Source organism: Artibeus jamaicensis, unplaced genomic scaffold (genome assembly GCF_021234435.1).
Source record: "Artibeus jamaicensis isolate MK-2021 breed Jamaican fruit bat unplaced genomic scaffold, CSHL_Jam_final contig_851, whole genome shotgun sequence".
NCBI lineage: Eukaryota > Metazoa > Chordata > Mammalia > Chiroptera > Phyllostomidae > Artibeus > Artibeus jamaicensis.
In genome coordinates, this window is record NW_026521986.1 from 2,698,339 (window position 1) to 2,719,594 (window position 21,256).

At 34.2% G+C, this 21,256-nt stretch overlaps 2 protein-coding genes across 2 annotated transcripts in view; one reads left to right on the top strand and one right to left on the bottom strand.

Moving 5' to 3' along the window:
- Window positions 1–15,046, bottom strand: part of RTN1 (reticulon 1) — a 325,732-nt gene extending 310,686 nt beyond the window's left edge. Inside the window, exon 1 of the mRNA XM_053673284.1 lies at window positions 14,798–15,046. The gene's annotated coding sequence lies outside the window, so the exon portion shown is untranslated. The remainder of the gene's footprint in view (window positions 1–14,797) is intronic.
- Window positions 15,047–15,546: 500 nt separating this feature from the next.
- PCNX4 (pecanex 4) overlaps window positions 15,547–21,256 on the top strand; it is a 34,940-nt gene continuing 29,230 nt past the window's right edge. The window contains exon 1 of the mRNA XM_037132379.2: window positions 15,547–15,661. The gene's annotated coding sequence lies outside the window, so the exon portion shown is untranslated. The remainder of the gene's footprint in view (window positions 15,662–21,256) is intronic.

The following is a 21,256-nucleotide window of genomic DNA, read 5'->3' on the forward strand; positions in this document are numbered from 1 at the left end:
AAAATTAGAAATACAAGAAAAATAACAACTGTCATCAAAGAAATACAAAGGATTTCAAGAAAATATTATGAACAACTATATGCCAACAAACTGGATAAATGGATAAATTCCTGGAAACATACAATCTTCCAAAACTAAATCAGAAGGAACCAGAGTATCTAATTAGACAGATTACACCTAGTGACATTGAAGCAGTAATCAAAAAACTCCCAACAAACAAAAGCCTTGGACCAAATGGGTCATGGTGATATTTACCAAACATTCCTAGAAGAATTAACACCTCTGCTTCTCAAACTATTCCAAAATAATCAAGAGGAGGGAAGACTTCCAAGTTCATTTTATGAGGCCAGCATTATCCTAAAACCAGATAAAGACACTACAAAAAAATTATAGACCAATATCCATGATGAACATGGATACTAAAATCCTCAACAAAATATCTGCAAACCAAATACAGCAGTACATCAAAAAGATCATATGCCATGATCTTTTTGCCATCCCTGGGGTATATTCCAGGGATGAAAGTTTGGCCATCCCTGGGATATATTCCAGGGATGAAAGTTTGGCACTATATTAACAAAACCACATAAAAAAAATAAAGGATAAAAACCACATGATCATATTAGTAAATGAAGAAAAAGCTGATAAAATCCATAGCCCATTTATGGTAAAAACTCTCATCAAAGTAGGATTAGAGGGAACATACCTAGATATAATAAAGTACATATAGGACAAACCCACTGCCAGCATCATACTCAACAGGCAAAAACTGAAGTGTTTCACTTAAGATCAGGAACTAGTCAGGGATGTACCTGACAAGAAGAGAGTCACCTCTGTTATTCAACATAGTACTGGAAGTCCTAGCCAGAGCAATCAGACAAGAAGAAGAAATAAAATGCATCCAAATTGGAAAGAAGAAGTAAAACTGTCTTGATTTGCAGATAACATGACACTATACATAGAGAACCCCAAAGATTCCACCAAGAAACTACTAAAACTGATAAATAAATTCAGTAAAGTGGCAGGATACAAAATTAATATCAAGAAGTTAATTGTACTTCTATATGCCAATAATGAATTATCGGAAAAGGAAATTAAGAAAATAATCACATTCACAATTGCTTCATAAAGAATAAAATACCTAGGAATAAATTTAACCAACAATGTAAAAGACTTGTACTCAGAAAAGTATAAGATACAGAAGAAATTAAAGAAGATATTTATAAGTGGAGGCATATACCATGATCATGGATGGGAAAAATTAACATCATTAAAATGTCCATACCACTCCCCAAAAATCTATAAATTCAATACAATATTTACCAAGATACCAATAGTGTAGTTCACAGCAGAACTAGAAGAAATATTTCAAAAATTTATATGGAACCACAAAGGACCTCAAGTAACAACAGCCTTCTTGAGAAAGAAGAGCAAAGTTGGAGGAATTATGCTACCTAATATAAAACTCTATTGTAAGGCTACAGTAATCAAAACAGCATGGTACTGGCATAAAAACAGATACATATATCAATGGAAAAGAATAGAGAGCCCAGAAGTATGCCTTTATAATCAATTAAATATTTGACAGAGGAAGCAAGCACATACAATGGACTAAAGATAGTTTATTCAATAAATGGTGTTGGGAAAGTTGGACAGATATGTGCAGAAAAATGAAATTAGACCACTTTCTGATGCCACACATAAGAATTCAAAATGTATTAAAGACTTAAATGTTAGACAGAAGACATAAATATCCTAGAAAAAAACATAGACAGTAAAATTTTAGACATTGCTCATAGCAATATTTTTTCTGATATATCCCCTCAGACAATGGAAACAAAAGAAAAAATAACCAAATGGAACTACATTGAACTAAAAAGGTTTTGCACAGCAAAGAAAACCATTAACAAAATAAAAAGACAGCCCTTGGAATGGGAGGACATGTTCACCCATATATCTAGTAAGAGATTAATATCCAAAATTTCTAAAGAACCTAACACCAAAAAAAATAATAATCCAATTTAAAAATGAGCAAAGAACCTGAATAAATGCTTCTCCTTAGAGGATGATACAGATGGCCAATAAATATATGAAAAATGCTCAATGTCACCAATTATCAAAGAAATGCAGATTAAAACTACAGTGAAATAGCACCTCACATCTATCAGAATGACTATCATCAGTAAATCAACAAACAAAAAGTGCTGGTGAGGATGTGATGAAAGGGGAACCCTTGTATATTCTTAGTAGGAATGCAGATTGGTACAGCCACTGTAGAAAGCAGTATGGAGTTACTTCCAAAAATTAAAAATGGAACTGTCTGGTGACACACAGATTCCACTTCTGGTAATTTATCTGAAGAAATCTGAAATACTAATTCAAAAAAATATAAGCACCCCTATGTTCATTGTAGTGTTACTTCCAGCGGCCAAGACTTGGAAGAAACCAAGTTTCCATCAGTAGATGAATGGACAAAACAACTATGGGACATTTACACAATGGAATACTGCTATGCCATAAATAAAGAAGAAAATTTTACCCTTTGCAACAGCATGGATGGACCTGGAGAACATTAAGCGAAGTGAAATAAGCCAAAGAAAAACAAATACTATATGATTCCACTCACATGTGGAATCTAAAGAATGAACTGAACTAACAAGCAAAATGGAGACCGACTTATAGTTCAAATTATCATTTGGCTGATGGGCATGTGTTAAGAGCAAAACTATCAGGGAGTAAGACCAACTACCACTGTAGTTTACTCATTCTTCATAAATTTAGGGGTTTGCGAAGGTCTCAGGGATCCTCTTTAATTTTGTTTTCACAGTCTACAAATAAATTTGTTTTAAAGTATACATTCCTCAATAACCCAATCTGAGAAACACAAATACCATATGATTTTACCTATATGTGGAATCTAATAAACAAAATAAACTAACAAACAAAATAGAAACAGATTCATAGATACAGAGAACAGACTGACAGTTGTCAGAGGGGCTGGAGTTCTGAAATTAAGAAAAAAACTCATAGACACAGACAACAGTATGGTGATTACCAGAGGGAAAGGGGGTGGTGGGAGGTAAGATAGGGTTTAGAAGGAATAAATGGTGATGGCAGGATAATTGACTTTCGCTAGTAAACACACAATACAATATACAGATGATGTATTATATAGAATTGTACACTTGAAACCTATATAATTTTATTAACCAGTGTCACCTTAATAAATTCAACCAATATTTAAAAAAATAAAACATGCATTCCTTTTATAAAAACTAAACACATTATGAAGCCATAACATTTTGAAAATAATTGAATTAATAGCAATTTTTGTAAGATAATCCTGTTCAGGTAATTAGAATAATTATACAATAAAAACTGTGTGATTATAAAAAATACAATTTTTATTACAAAAAACCATTATTTTGCTTTTTTGTTCCAAGTTTTTACTATATTAATATAACTAAAAATGTACAAAGTCTTCCTAGAACATAAACTGTGTCTTAAGTACAAAGATAAGAAAATATTTAGAAAGGTAGGTAAAACAAGTGAAAATTGTGGATAAGACAATTAGTTAGCTCCTAGTATCTGTCCTATCATTTTCCTTCAGTGAAAGAACTCTCATTATTAGCTATGCAGAGTGCTTCCCTTGCAGCTAACTGTGGCCATTTGCTTTGGCCAATGACATATATGTGGTAGTGTTGTATGGAAACTTCCAAGAAGACACCTTAAAAAGGAAAGAAAAACAATTTCCCTTCCCTTTATCCTGTGGCTTAAATGAGAATATGATGAAGAAGCTCTGGCTGGATTAGAGGCAAAAAACCTAGGAAATGATGACATAGGAAATAGTGCCACCAATCCATGGAATACTGCCATACTGACCCTTGAATACCTAAATCTAGACATTTTTTACATAGCACAGAAGTAAATGTATATCTTATTAAACCATTGTTTTTACAATTTCCAGAAAAGAAATGCAAGACTTTTATATTAAACTACCAATATTAGCCAAGAGATAAAACTCAATGATGAGAATGAGAGCAAATTAGAAATGTAGACCTAAGGAGAAGTATAAAATAAAGGATGTAAAATGAAGGCAGCAACTAGTTCTGAATGAATCATATTAGACTAAAACAGTATCTATTTATTAAATTCTTGTATTAAACTAGTTTATATATGTAAAATACTTAGAATAGCATCAGACATGTTGAACACCATATATATTAATTGTTATCATTATTTAGTAGAAAATAAAGGACTTTGAAACTTGTATAAAAAGAAAAAAAAGGCCACTAAAAGTGATTTAATGTCATTATATAAAGGCCACAGAAAGATAAACTTCAGAATTTGTAGCTGTTAAATACCTTAAGAATATAAAAAAAGAGTCATACTTAATATCCCAATGATTAGCACATTAGAAAAATTTTGTACTTCAAAATAACATATCTAAAAATTTTCAGAGTGTATCAGTCAGTGATTTTGGTTGCAAATTTACCCTGGTCAACTTAAACAAAAAGGGAATTTATAGAATGCTGAAAAGCTCACACAATCAACAGGAAGGTTGAAAAACCAGGCTCAAAAAATGAGTAACTATCAAAGGAATGTGGATGGTCAGAATCACTGTGTAATGGCACAAGAACAACTGAGTTAGGGTCTCAGCACCTTCCTGCTACATGGGTGCTACTGGCCCTGGATGTTCCTGTTGCCATCGGAATGAATTCTAACCATTCCTGCTTCTTTGCTTCCCATGCCTTTTTTTTTTCCTTTCTTTTTTTAACATTGAAAAACCCAGGAAGAAGATGGCCAACTAATGCTGATTGCCAAAAGTTTAGTTATGAGAATTTTTAAAAAGCATACGTATTTCTCTGTTCAGTGGCTAATGGGCCCTTTCATTTATTTAAGACCCTAGAGTTCAGTATCTGAGATAGGTGGTTGATGTGATTGCATTAAGAAAGCTTAGTATAATCCTCCTTACTCCCCCTATAGACACATTAATTTCTCTAGGTACCTGTCAGAAACACAACATTGTACTTTGTGGGCAATGGGAGAAGGTACTCTCTCAAAGGGATTTATAGTCTGATTATAAACAGAAAATACCAAAATATGACAAAAATAGCCAAGTGACCAGGAAATGGTAAATACCCAAAAAGCAGGGAAGACAGAGTGCATAGAAAGGATTTGCCTTTTGGTCAGAGAAGCTTCAGAAAAAAAGATGTCTTTAAGGTTCATCCATGTTGTAACACATATCAGAATTTCCTTCCAAGGCTGAATAACATTCCAATGTATGTATATACCACATTTGCATATCCATTCATCCACAGATGGACACTTGTTTTGCTTTCACCAATTGGCTACTGTGAATAATCGTGATATGAACATTGGTGTACAAAAAACTGAGTCCCCGCTTTCAATTCTTTTGGGTACATACCCAGAAGTAGAATTTCTAGGTCATATGGTAATTCTACATTTAGTTTTTTGAGGAACCATCATACCATTTTCACAGCAGCTGCACCATTTTATAGTTCCACTAGCAATGTCCAAGGGTTCTAATTTGGGTACATTTTTATATGTTAAAATGTGTTATTAATTATTTTTAAGTAATATACAGTGTTTCAAAAACATTGAAATGATCATCCAAAATACCACCATGCTGATACAACTATCATTTTATAAAGTCCAAAATTTTCTTTTATGTATTTTAATAGCATTTTAATATTCTATACAATTTTTTTCACATTATACATCTAAGCATTTTCCATATTACAAAGCCAATATAATCATTTCAATGTTTGTATTATATTCAATGAAATGGAAATACTATTATTTCTTTATCATTGAAACTTTTTAAAATATGCAATGAACACACATGCATAAATCCTTTTTCTCCTGTTCTATAGTTTCCATAGGAAGGTATTAATAAGTTAAAAGGTATACATATTTTTACAGTTTCTAATAAATGTCACTAAATTTTTTTCCAAAGGAGATCGTATAGATTTGTATTATCACAGCATTCTCAGCAGAGGAACCCACGATGAGAGGTACTGTTATTCTTCTGTGCACTACTAAGTCTGAACAAATTGCCTATCACCTAATAAACACACAATAAATGTTTAATAATTGAATTCATGAATGAAAAATGAGAATGTCATTTAATCGAATCCTCACTATTACTGACTCTTACTTTGTTCAAATTAGAAGATCCATAAAAAAGAAAAAAGAATATTCTTGTCAGAGTAAAGGTGTTTCTTGGTATTTAAACATTTTCCTATACATTGCCAAGTGTAATGTAATTTTATTCAATTATAACCTTTCTTCCAAGCATAAAATTTTATTGTGGAATCACTTTCCTAACTTGCCACACTTTGTGGTACCAGAGATATAAGCTCTACTTGGCATTTATGTATAAGCAAGTGAAATAGTGTCAATCATACTCAACTCAACATACTGAAGTGTAATTTGTTCTGTTTTATTTTGTTATTTTTTCTTGTGAATTTTCTATCCATTAAACTACTAGTTCTTTGACATTAAATGTTTTTTTTACCTTTTTACCTGCCGAACTAGCATGAAATATTTTGCATGCAGTAGGCATCAATAAATTACTTTGCTCTGTTTATCATGCTATATATTTATTTTGTTTGATCTAATTGAGAATAATTTTCAAGAATCATGATAAAATAAATTATATATTCATTTAAAAATATACAAGGATGCTCTCTTTGTGTTAAAGTAGAATAAAATTATCAGATCTAAAAGGAAGCTTTAAACTATCCTGATATTCAATGTAGTACTCCATTTTTTTCACAGGTTGTAAATTATGGAAATGTTACTAGAACTGTCAAATTCTCCCCAAGGCAATCTTCAAGCTAATCAACATAGACAATCATTCTTTTCATTTCTATAGCAATACAAAAAAATTAAGCAGTATCTTTTGATTGGAGCTGTCTTGAAAATGCTTACTTGAAGGCCTTATTTTAAAATTCAACTAGCCTGAAATATTAAATGTAATTTGTCATGCAGGCAAAAGAATGAATGAAGCATTTGGTACATTTTTCCTAATTGTTTCTGATTGCTGCCTGAGTAGCTCCAGCACTTCTCCATCTTCAAAATCACCTTCGAGGGATTCACCATCTTTGACCACTACTTTTAATCAAAGAGGCTAAACATAAAATAATTTGACTAGTATGTAGCAGAAATGTTAACAATACTGGCTTTAACATGTTTATTTAATTGACCTCACAAAGAGAGCTCTCAGAAAGTAAATACTTGGTACTTGACGAATTCTGATTAAGATGACATATTCATGATGTTAATGCTAACAGAAATCACTGTCCCAGGTAAAGGGGTCAATACAGAAGATGGCAGATTCAGTTGTCCAATAACAATTATGTTTCATTTAGGCCTACTTAACAATAAATAAAGCTTACTCATGTTTAAAGTATTATTACTTAGAAAACTTATACACCTTAAAAAACTGCACAAACATATTATAACCTGTGTTTATTTCCACCCATACCATAATAAATTTAACATAAAAAAATAACACAACAGCCTTGACTGCTATGGCTCAGTTAGTTGGGTGTCACCATCTCGCAAAGTGAAAGGTCACTCACTGGTTTGATTTCCAGTCAAGGAACAAGCCTGGGTGCTCCCCAGACAGGGCACATAGGAGAGACAACAGTCAACGTTTCTCTCACAGTCATGTTTCTCTCCCTCTCTTTCCTCCTCCCTTTGCCTCTGTCTAAAAATAAATAACATCTTAATAATAATAAAACTGCAGAAATGTAGTTTTATGGAAATTTAGAGACATAGCCCAATCTCTTAATATTACTAAGGGAGAAACTGAAGTCTGAAGAATTTAAGTGACTTACCCAATTTCAAATTATCAAGTTTCTTGCTGACAGTGAATTATAACTCAGATCTCATTATTGCTGATTAAATATGCTTCCCATAGTACTATGAAAATCATTATTTTTCCTTCATAATAACAGCACTATTTTCTTAAATTTCCACTATTTTAACCTGGAATAAAGTTCCCATGTCCATTTATTCAAAAAAGAAGAAATCAGCTATTGGGTTCCTGCTTTGATAAGGAGTGAGAAAAATACTGGTCTAGTAAATGGAGATTATGAAAAGAGGACGAGTATTTCAGATTGTTCTCATGTAGGGCTGCTTTTGTTTCTGAACAGAATGAGGCATTCTCTTTGGGAGGAGTAAGGGATGGGATATTGGAACTATAATCAAAAGGAGGGGAAAATTCCCTTGGCCTCCTTCTTGTTCTTAAACATTGTACACTGTCTCATAAAATAAACACTTTACTCCGTGCATCAGAAGAAAAAGGAGTAAAAATTCTGTCTTGAGGAATCCACATCACATTCAGGTTAGTATTTTTTGAGGTATACTATATTTTTAGTGAAAATGCATGCCCAGTACAGGAGACATACATAAATGAAATCTTTTTTTTTTATAGACTAAATGTAACTTTTAGGTTTTCATAGGCCAATGTTCTAACCCAGGGTATTTTGGAGTATACCAATGAATGATACAAGAACAAGTTGTCTAGGGGTACTGAATTGTGGAATTCAGAGTATATGCCTCTGAGCTAATTGGGTCATTCAGAACAAAAATAATTGATTTTTTCAGTAGACAGTATGATTATTTGTTTTGTTATATTACGTGTATTAGGAAGGGTATTTATAACCTTAAGAGAAAATTGTATTCAGTATTGTTCCCAGGAGAAAAAGTTATGTAGGAAAAAATATCCATAGGCTAATTTTATATAAAAACCAAAATTAAAAACATCCAGAGTTTGTTTCTTAATATATGGTTACCTCTACAAGTAAATGCATCTCTTTCTTGCATGCTACTCTTTACTGGTTTATACATTTTCTATTAATTAAAAGTCTTTTAGGAGGAAAATTTCTATGTAAAAACATAAATCTGATATTTGGCATGAAATTCATAAATAACAGAATCTTTTAAATTCAGTAGGATTAATAATTATTATAATATTAATCTCTATACCTTGGTTTTCATTTAAACTAAGAGCCTATAAAGTATCTCTGGTAAAAATTTTTAATTACTTGCATAAATTTTATTAAAATTTGATGTACTTTAAAATTATATTGCTAAAGATAAGGCACATATGAAATTTTCTTCCAGTAACGCTTAGTCTTTGCTGGTTCAATAAAATAGGACTGCCATGTATTTTATATTGCCTATTATGCATAACATATACTTTCTGAATGTACAAACATTTTACATTTACATATCTGCATGAATATGTTAATATATGTATATTTTACATATGCTATTCTGAAAGTCAGGATTTCATATGAAACATTACAGAGAAATCCTAATAATCATGAGAATATATAAATTCTGTAAATGCTTTAATTTAATAAAAAATAAACTAACTTTAGGAATTCCTATTGCTGAAGCACTGAAGTGGTCCAGAGTCTAAGCAGTCTCTGATTATGAGAGCCCAAAATTTACTGGTATATCAAATAACATTATAATTTTCAACTCTACTACAACACTAAAAATATTATAGCATTTCTCTATGAAAGCATCAACAGTATAATCATTTACTCATAGAAACTAGCAACTGTATTTTCTAAATTATAATCTAAATTATTCTCTTGATAAAGGTATAAAAGTCCACTATGCCATTTTTCTGGTTATAAGCAGCTTGGTGTATTTTGCGGGGTAGGGAGTAAAAAGGATATTTTTGACTGTCAATTTAATTATGTTGTTTCTTATTTAATGATTTAAATATTATAATAGCAACACATATTACTTGTTAAAAATATATTAGCAAAACAAAAGTAAAGGTAAAATTTCCCTTTCTCATCAAACCCTAGTTAAATCATTGACGTTAACTTCTCTCATAGTTTCATATGTATCCTTCAAAAATAAGCATATATAAACACAACTGCTCATGCATACATCTAGTTTTTACATAAGATCATACTATACAAATTAATTTTTAGATATTTTACTAAAGGTGGACATGCTTGTATAGCGGTATGTGTAAATGTATCTTATTTTTTTACCCAACTTATTTAACCTGTTCCTTACTGGAAAATGTTTTGTGTTTTGCTATTACAAATGTTCTAAGTACATCTTTGTATGAATAGAGTATTGCTGCATATTAGGTGAGATATTGTCCAGGTGAAACATCTCAAAAGTATATTCCTAGAGATGAATTTTCTCTGTCAAATGGAACTGCATTTTAAATTTTGTTAGAGCCAAGCTAAGTTTTAAAATGTACCTCCAATACACCATCCCAACAACAGTTGATATTGTTATTGTTATTTATATTTTACATATAAATGTTATTTACCAAATGTGGTTTCATTTTCCCTAAATATTTATCTGTAACCTGCAGCTCTCATGTTTAAAACATATTAATCTGAATAGGGCATCATGCAATATAAACTGTAGGAATTCTAACCAGTGTGGACTTTTCCATTTAATAGCCATAGTATCATGAGTCTGCAAAAATTGTGAGGGTATGCAAACTTTTCTCTACATTTAGGCAAATTACACCTAACCCTCTTCCACCCCCACATTCCTTTTAATTACAAATTCAAACAGAAATGTTATCAACTAACTCATTGCATTTCCTTATATATTCATTTTATCAGAAAGTGAAGATAATGTTCACACAATTCTAAACAACTAGAACATTTATAAACGAAGAAATTAGTAGATAAATGGCCAGGAAAAGGACACCTATTTTAGGTTACTAACTTCCCCTGTACCTTTAGAAACTTATATTACTAATAACATCACATTCTTGATAACACTATCAATAGAAGAGGTTATCTGATGCTCCACTGGATACTGGGGATAAAGACTATGAAATATGCATAGTTAAATCTTAATTATGTGTTCAAATAAAGGGGAATCATTGTAATTCAGATCTATGTGTAACTAATTTTGATAAAGAGTCAAATTGTCAATATTCATGTGGATATTTACAGAGTTTCATAATTCTTAAAACTTGACCGTCCAATGAAGTTATGTTCACAAACTTATACAAAATTTAACACAAATTTTAATTAAAACTCTAGCTTTTAAACTATCCCAATTTATCATTTTCAGTCTACCAATAATTCTACTATGTTCCTTTAAAATAAGTTTCTATCAGTGACAACTGGTACCTAGACTTATGGCAATAACACCATAACTATGATGAACACACCCAAAAATAATAATAGTGTATGCCAATTATACTTTAATTTTAATTAAAATTTTCCAGTGGTGATAATTTTCAAAAATAATATTAATTGAAACACTCCTAAAGTTTAAAAAAATCTAATCTGTGAAGTTATTGACATGGAAAAATAATAAAATATTCAAGAGCTACACAAGAAAATTCAAGTTTTAATCAAACCAAAATATGAGAAACTCCATCTTTTCATCCTATCCTCCTCATCAGCAATTACTGTAATGTTTCCAAAATTGTAATTAAAAATGTATTTCACAACAAAGCTTAAAACCAATTAATGGCAAACTAATTATACATCATTTAATGTTTCTATTTTTGAATGTGTGGCATGGAATTTTTTCTATATTAAATGAAGTTTAATATAGAAAAACTTTATATATTGGTATGAAACTTTATAATTAACAAGTGGTCATTCTCTGTCTTTCATATGCTCATAACTCAATGTCACCCAACCCACATGCCTGTGAGCATGCTGGGGCACACTAAAATTTCTATCTATGTGCCCATTCATGTGGTCTTTGTATGCATTTATATTTATATCATTATCTGTCCTATAAAGCAATGAGATGAATTTCAACAAACCATGCAAGAAATTGATCATCTTATTTCAGAGTCCCTTTCTTTTTCTCTCCTGATCATTTTCTTCATGCCTACTAATATCCAAACCTTGACACTGTCTTCCAATCACATGATTTCAATTTTTTTAAATGTAAAATACTCCCCAATCTGTCTTGACTTTTCCCCCAAGGTCCAATCTATTTCTAACTGGACATTTCCCACAAGCCCCTCAAACATGTCTCAAAGTGGATTGTCTTTCTTCGCAAACCTATTCTTCCTCCTGTGCTTATTTATTTTAGGGTACCTCGAGCTTTGCAGTCACCCAGCTTGAAGGTCTGACTCATCTTTTTCCTTTGGTCTACATACCACCAGATCCCACTCCCACCCCACCCCAATCTTCTTACCAAATTTCAGCAATTTTGCTGCCTTACCTGTAAGTTCAGCTTCCTAATTCCGTAAGACCATTTCACCTCCTCTTTAACCCATCCTACCCCATGCTGTAGCTTTACATGGTTACTTTCATGGGCAATGGGGTAGAGTAAGGATTTAATTTTTTTATCTTTTATTTTTTGCCCAGTGGGTAACATAAGTATGAACTGAAAGTGGGCTTTACCATTACACAATAACATGTATGCCATTGTAATTCCTGTATAAACATTTTTTTCTCTGGCTGAAAAAGCAGCTCCAGATTTTTGATAGTTTCATTTTATGTGCATCAGCAGAGTAACAAAAATATGGATATTGACATACAAATGTGCTCAATTCCTGATCTTATCATTTATTCTACTTTTTTGAAGCTCAGATTTCTTATATTTGAAATAAGAATAATAAGCTATCTCGTAAGTGATATGGACTCTAGCCCTCAAAGTCTGTGTGTTGTGCCTTCAAAAGACAAATTCACATGGACTACAGAAGTCCTGTGGAGGAAAAGAGATGGAGTGGCCACTCTCTGAGTGAAAGAGAGGGCCCTACCCCTGACTGGACAGGCTTTTATTGCTTTTCTGGGTACATTAAATCCAGGATGGTCCTCATTTACTATGCACAGATTTGATGTAGGTGATTACCTTTTGCAGACAACAAAGGAAAGAATGTTGCTAATTACTTCAAAGAGAAGGATGTTACAGATCAAGGGGAAAGGTGGTTTAACTGGTTATACTCCATACTTGGAGATTTAACACAGATTTTAGGAAGTTACTTTAGAGATAATCAGTAAACATTTTCTACCTCAATCCAGGGTGAGGGAATTTTAGCAAAAGCAAGTCTCATGGCAGCCTAGGTACAATGCATGCTTGATTCCCCAGGGGAGAACCTATCTGTGGGCGTGGGTCCTGTGTTTGGGACCTCGCTCCCCACTGGCCTGAGTGGGGGCTGGGCTACATTTCCTGTGCCACCTGTAACGGTCCCCTAGACCTAATGTTAAGACTAAATAAGGTATATGTGTGCCTGACTCTATATGTGCTCTAAACACTTGTTGAATGAATATACCCCTCCCTACCTGGAACACCTCTTCTCCCACATCTTCATCCAGCTAACTTCTACTTATTTTTTAATCTCAATTGCAGCCATCTGAACTTCCCAAAAGTTATTTCTGTGTTCCCATTTCTGTGTTTCTATAGCTCCAGTGCATATTTATCACCCTATTTAATTACTAATATCCTTGTCAGTTTCCCACATGGTATTTTGATAAATTCCTTGAAGACAGGGCCGTTTTATTTGATGTTGTATCTGCAGCAATTAGTTCCTAGAAAATAGCATCCACTATCTCAGTAAATGTTGATTACTTTGTACACAATTAACCAAAGGCCTTTACCACAAGCTTTACTAATTTTATTCTAAGAGAAAGCAAAGTACAAATATTGACAAAAGGAAAAAAACAAACATCTACTGTATATATTTTAACGACAAAAATCTTCATTCTGGTTGGGTCGTGTGTAATTCTGGGTGATGAAAATGGGCATTATAAATACAGCCTCTCTACATAAATAGCTAAGCACTTAAGCAAGGCCAGTTTCCTCTAAGCATTTTAGTTATTTGATCTAATCCAATCTACACAACTCCCTCTATTGTGTCTCTATGATTAGCCCAATTTTACAAGATATGGAAACTGAGTGCCACAGATTTTTTTTTTTAATAACTGAAAGATCACACAACTAGAATCGCAACACTAGAGCAGTGAATGGTGCTATCAGGGTTACAACTCCGGTTTCCTGACTCGAGCCTCTAGTCTTAACTATACTACAGACTTCCTACAACTAGCTTATTTTTCAAAGATGCTTACTCTCCTACTCTGACCCAGGATACCTAGGATTATTTCTCCAAAAGAACGGAAAACATTACGAATGAACCATGGGCACATTTCCTCTTTGAACTATACGAAAGGTTCTATCTATAAACTCTGTCCTCGAATAACTATGCTATGCAGGGTTTTTATTCCACGTGTTTCCAAACTACACTTTCCCGCTGGATAGTGTTTGTTTTTTTTTTTATAAGCCTTGGATTTCTTTTGATATTAACACAAAAAAAGTTTTTCACGTTATAGCCTAAAAACCTAAATGCTTATTAACTAAGCCGTCATTTGCAGTACAGCCAGAAAAGAAACATCCAAAAAGCTGCATGTATAATTTGGAGATTAGAAGATCCAAAGGAGACACTCAGAAATACCAATTATGCAAAACTGCTTCGGTTCCCGTATCCCATTACAAGGGGAACCGCGAGTACACTGATACCGACAAATCGGCTTCAAAGTTCTCTTATAGGAGCGTCTAAATCATTTGAAAAGAATTTTAAGCTTTCACGGGCTCCCTTGAAGAATTTTCAAGGTCCAAAACATGGGGATGAAATGAAACCATGGGAAAGGGAAGCAGTGGGCTGAAGCATAAAGGTAACTTCTAAACCAGCAAAACTAGGGATTTGGGGGCCACCTTATGATGATCCTCGGACCTGAAATTAATGCTAAATAATAACCGTCCACAACTTTCTTTCCCCAGTGGAATACGGGGACTTTACCTTAATTTACTAATAAACAGATCCCTTAGTAACACGTTTCAACGATGGGCATTCTGGTTCCTTGTATTTAAATATGCAGTCAAATCCACTCAGGAGGAGAAAATGCAATAAAGGGGCCATAGCGAGCACGTATGTGCAGTTCCAAATCTTCCCAGCCGAATACGACGCATGGAGTATCATTCAAAAGCGTTTATTACCGTCGGTACGTTGGGTGTTGACGGCCAAAATGCGGGTGCAGGTAAAGGAGGTCGCAAGACCGACCCTAAGCGGTAGGAGTTGCACTGCACTCCTGTCGTTGGTCAGACCACGGGTGACTGGTCGCTAACAAAATGGCTGCCGCGCCTCTATCCGCGCGAGAACACTACCCCGCGAAAATGCGAAAAAACGTCACGTCACCAGGGCGTAGGGTGCGGTCCGTGTGAAAGTTTAGTGCTGGTTCTCCGACCCTCTTCTCCGCTGCAGTTTTTAGCCCCAAGGAAAGGAGTGACAACCCCGAGCCCCAGCCCAGCGCGCTGCGGTCCAAAATTGCAGTGGACGACGAAGCACGGTCCCTCCTCCGCCCTGCAACGCCGGCCGGCCAGAAGGGGCCGCTCCCGGGAGCCCGGGGCTGGGGGCGTGGCGAGTCTGAGGCCCGCTGGTCCCGCAGCGCTCGCTCTGTTCCGCGCTGGGTGGCGCCGGCGAGAGTTGACGTTAACCATGGAAACGAGGAGCGGGCCAAGGCGCGATGGAGGTGAACTGGTTGTCTGCTGCTACAGATTGTCTCGCCCACAGGCAGTCTCCCGACGGGCTCGCCCTTCCTGTTCACCAGCAAAATTGAAGCCCCCGGGATGCCTTTGTGTCGCGTCTTCTCTCGGGTGACACGAGGTACGTTCTGTCCCCAGCACCCACCTGGGGGTTTCTTTGTTGCCTTAATTTCCAAGCCAGTGCAGAGCCACGTTGTACTGGCAGTTTTAATTGTAACACATTTCTCGTTCTTATAAAACCTTCAACTGCGATTATTGCACTTTCTGAGACGTAAGATGAAACTCAGTCGCTAGAGGTGTCGATCTGATGTGATTTTAACTTTCTTGCCAAAGACTATTATTGGCCTGTTGACTTATAGCATTTGTCTCTAAGAGACACTTGTGAAATGGAAAATGGCTGTTTATTTTAAGTTCACAAATTATGTTCCTTAGATGATACTATAGTTTTTCTCTCCTTATCTCCAAATAAACCACCTTTGCCCCAAATTGGTCAAATAGCCCCCTGACAATGAATAACTCTTTGGCCACTGATCTGCTCCCTCTCTCCACAATTCTGTAAGGACCAGAGTATACTTTTATAAAGTTGACTCCATCAGAAGTTATTTATCAGACCTCTGAATTAATTATCTGCTCTATTATTTCTTTCTTACTCAGCTGTATAATATTAGGTGTTTTTGTTTGCTTTAAGTTAACTCATTCTTGCAATTAGGGCAAAAACCATCCTTTATATCATTGGGTATCCTCTGTCACCCCTGATAAATTCCCAAACCTTTATCATTCCAGGTTCAGATATTGCCATTTCAGTAATTTACATATTTGGGTCATGTACATTACTTTTAAATTTCCTACTTAAAGAGCTGCCTACTCGTTGATAACAACCACTGAAAATACCAAGTTGGGACTTCTTCTTGTAAGAACATTAGTGAGATATAATTCACGCATTAAAACTACAATTCAGTGTTTTTTTTACTACAGTCACAGAATTATGCAACCTTTACTACTGTACAGTCAATTTTAGAAGATCTTCATCACCCAAAAATAAGCCCTGCACCTTTTAGCTATCACTCCTCAATGCTCCCCCACTCTCACTATCCTCACCACCGTGCGCAAACACTAGTCTATTTTATGCCTTTATAGATTCATTTATTCTGGATATTTTATATAAAGGAGATCATACAGTATGTGGCCTTTTGTGATTAGTTTTTTCTACTTAGCATTCTGTTTTCAAGGTGCATGTATCAGTAATTCATCCTTGTTTGTAGCCTAATGATCTTCTACTGTAGATATATACCACTTTGTATTTCATCCATTGGTGGACATTTGAGTTGTTTCCATTTGGGGGCTGTTAATATTTCTGCTGTGAAGGTTCATGTACAAAGTTTTGTGTAGACTTGTTTTCATTTCTCCTGGGTAAATACCTAGAAATGAAAGTTTTAGGTCATGTGGTCACTCTATGTATAGCCTTTTGAGGAACTGCCAGACTGCTTTCCAAAGCGCCTACACCATTTTACATTACTACTCGAGGGTTCTGATTTCTCCACAGCCTCACCAATACTTGTTAGACCTGTGGATTGAAGTGGTATCTCCTTGTGGTTTTGGTTTGCACTTCCTAAAGCGTAATGATGCTGAGGATCATCTCATGTGCTTATTGGCCATTTTCCAAATTAGTAAAGGTGGTGGTGCTTAGAAAAGTATGTTTCCTTTCAAATTTTTAAACATACTTTTTCCTTTCAAATTTTTAAACATACTTTTTCCTTTCAAATTTTTAAACATACTTTTTAGGAACACTTATTTACTACCCTACTGACAATTTGTGCAGGAATTTTGAAACATAAGTAGGAGTTACTTTTTCTTGACAAGTTTAATTTTGTTTAATAACTTTAGGTTATTTATAAACTAACTTTCTGTTTCTTGCTTATCCTCTTGGTATTGAAAATCAAAATAATTTCAGGGTTTTTTTTATTTGTAACAGTTACTTGGGAGGAAAATGTTCTCTACTCATTTGTAAACTTCAGTGAAAGAGCATCCCTATCACACTGTAGGTACTCAAAAGCTATTCAAAAGTTTAAATTTATGGAAAATACTAATTTATCATTTAATTATTTCTTTATGAAAGGAAAAATAACATATTTAGTCTGTACTAACAACAATCAAAATATAATCTTTAATCCTCACCACCATCTTCTAACTACTTGAACAGCAAGTTAACATAGGAGGAAAAATGATTCCAACATGTCAGAGTTATATCCTTCATATATATAAAAAGTTATTTTAAATTAATAAGTGAACAAACAGTTCAATAGAAAAAAGGCAAAGGACATGAAGAAGCAATTTACATAAAATAAATGGCATATATCTATACATGCAGATATGCACATACATGTAATGAATTTTCTCAGAGATAGATCGTATTCGTGAAATACTAATAGGATTCTATGAAAAGGAATATCCAGAGACCGAAGAAATGCTCTTAGAAATTAAAAATATGAAAGCAAAGATTTAATAAAATTTGACAAATATATTAGAAGATAGTAAGTTTCCTGAAAGTATAGCAAAAATACAGATGAGGTGCAATGCAGAAGTACTCAGTAAGTGTGGATTCAGTATAACCTCATACCTGTTAGGATGGCTTATATATATCTCTCTCACATGTGTGTGTGTTTGCATGTGTTAGCAAGGATGTGGATAAATTAGAGCCCTTGTACACTGGGAATGCAAAATAGTGCATCTGCTACAGAAACACAGTATGGTCAGTCCTCAAAAAAAAAAAAAATAGAGCTCCCATATGATCCAGCAATTCTACTTTTGGGTATTTATCCAAATACCCAGGATCTTTTTTTTTTTATTAAATTTTATTTAGTTACTTTTCAAGTACATTTTTTTTTTTAATCTATTTCTCCCATCCCACCCGCCCCCCGCCCGGTCTCCCCCCTCTCTCCCATTCCCCCCCAGCCAGTCCTCATCTCTGTGTCTTTCATACTTGTTCCTCAAAATCCCTCCCCCTTTTTCCCCTTAAGTTCCCTTCCCTCTCCCCTCTGGTCGCTGCCCACTTGTTCTCTATTTCAGTGTCTTTGTTTTTATTCTGTTTGCTTGTTTGTTTTATTCTTTAGCTTCCTGTCAAAGATGAGATCATATGGTATTTGTCCTTCAATGCCTGGCCTATTTCACTCAGCATAATGCTTTCCAGTTCCATCCATGTTGTTGCAAAAGGTAGTAGCTCCTTCTTTCTCTCTGCTTCATAGAATTCCATTGTGTTTATGTACCACAATTTTTTGATCCATTCATTTACTGATGGGCACCTAGGTTGCTTCCAACTCTTGGCTATTGTAAATTGTGCTGCTATGAACATTGTGGTGCATAGGTTCTTTGAAATTGTTGTTTTAGGATTCTTGGGGCAAATACCCAGGATCTTGAAGAGATATTTGAATGCCATGTTAATTACAACATTGTTAATAGCCAAAAAGTGGAAGTGAACCAAGTATGCATCAACAGATAAGTGTATAAAGAAAATGTGGTATATATGTACAATGGATTGTTATACAGGCCTAAAAAAGAAGAAAACCCTGCCATATGTGACAGTGTGGATGAGCCTTGAAGACATTATGGTAAGTGAAATAAGACAATCACAGCAGGACAAATAGTACATGATTCCAATTATATGAGAGATCTAAAATCATCAAACTCCTAGAAGCAGAGATTACAATGAGGGTTGTCAGGGACTTAGGGGACGAAAAAATGGAGATCTTTGTCTAATGAATATGAAGTTTTAGTTATACAAGATTAATAAGTCAACATGTGTCAGTAGTTAACAATACTCTAATGAACACTTAGAAGTTTATTAAAAGGATAGATACGCTCATGTTAAGTATTCTTACCATTTAAAAAATCCAAATCTAGAGGGGAATGAAGGGGTGGAATAGAACAACTGTAATGGCATAATCAATAAAAATAAATAAACAAATAAATAAATAAATAGATCCAAATCTAATAGAACAGAAAAAGAAAGGTGTGGATTCAGTAAACAAAATAAATCAATAAAAATAAATAAATGCTAGATTTCTGAAAAGTAACCTTTGCTGAAGAAAAATCAGACAATTGCTAAAACTTGTATTTGTAGGAATTCCATTTGCCAAACTTAGAAAACTGTACATTTAGTATAATCCCACAAAATTACCACTTTTTTAATTTCTGTTTAAGGGATTTTCAGGTTGGTGTCTTACATGATTATGGACTTAAACTTTTGGTAACTAAGAATTCCGTCCTAGTACACTGCCATATTGATCTGTTTCCTACCCTTCTGGATAATGCACAAGAAACATGGCACAATTTCCAAATAAAGCAACATTTTTTGGCTGTTTTGTTTTTCCACTTTCAGAGAAGTTTACAACGAAAGCATATGGCCCAAATCAGTGTTATGATGCCACCTTTATCCTTTCACTTCTCTTCACGTCTTTCCCCCCTTCCCCAAGCCTTCAGTCATTTTATCATTTTAACAAGTTGGTGGTAGCAGCTGTGTAAATGCATCAGTCTATCAGGAAATTAACAGTATTTGAAAGCATGTGCCAAATTCTCATTCAGGGATTAAGTTTAATTGTTCTGATTTTATTTTCTATAATAGTAATCCAGATTAGGATCTATATTTCTTTATATAAATGTAACTATTGCTTTCTACAAAGAAAATATTTTTAAAATATTGTAAGGTATGTAAATTAAAAATCAAGCTATACCAGTTTATCATAGTTTTTACCTTAATGGATTTCCAGTATCTGTCATGTAACCATCTTTTATCCTTAAGAAATTAGGGGGGGAAAATACCCATATTTTAATTAGTCTTTCAGCAACCTGATATACTTGCTACCTGTCAAATTTCCCTTATAATTTTTTTTGTGCATACCTTCGTTCATGACATTCCTTCTTGATTACTATATCTTTTAAATTCTCCTTGGCTTAGCAAAACCTTTAAGGTTGTTGGAGCCTCAATCTATATTTCTCAAAGTAGTTTTCACAGAACACTGTACATGTAATCTTTTGTTAGATATCATAGGGAAAATGGGTTCCATGTTCAGATAAGTTTAGAAAACTCACATGATACATTTTAAGCAGGTTTGCTGTGGTGTTTTTGTTTTTAACTTCAAAGATATTTCAAAATCTTTAGCTTGCTGATATTCTTTATGACTCTTCAAGCTAACAGTCTAGTGTATAATTTTTCAAACTTCTTTGACCATAGACCCTCTAATCAAGAAATATTCTATAGGGCTAATGATCTTGTATCCTTAAACCTTTCTTCAGTAATCCATTAAAATAACAAATCACCATCCCAATGTCTTCCCCCATGCTTTTAAGGCTTCTTGAGGGAGCTTATGTTTTCTTCATACTTCTTTGTCTGCTCTCACTTCATTAAAGATTGCTCCTGCCTTATTTTGCCTCTTGTGCCTGCTGTTCCTACCTCTGCTTTTCTCTCCTGGTATGAACTAGCTCCTCCATCCTTATTGTGAAGGAAGTTAAAGCATAGCATAGGACAGGGAACAAATTAAAATTGGACTTTTGACATGTTTAAATTGCCCAGCCATTTCCTTCTCCAGTGGAGACACCCAGCCGTGTTTCTCCCTCAGGCCCGTGCTGCTCCTGGCCAGTAATTTTCAACCTTTTTCATCTCTTGATGCACATAAATTAATTACTAAAATTCTGCTACACACCAAAAAAATATTTTTTGCTG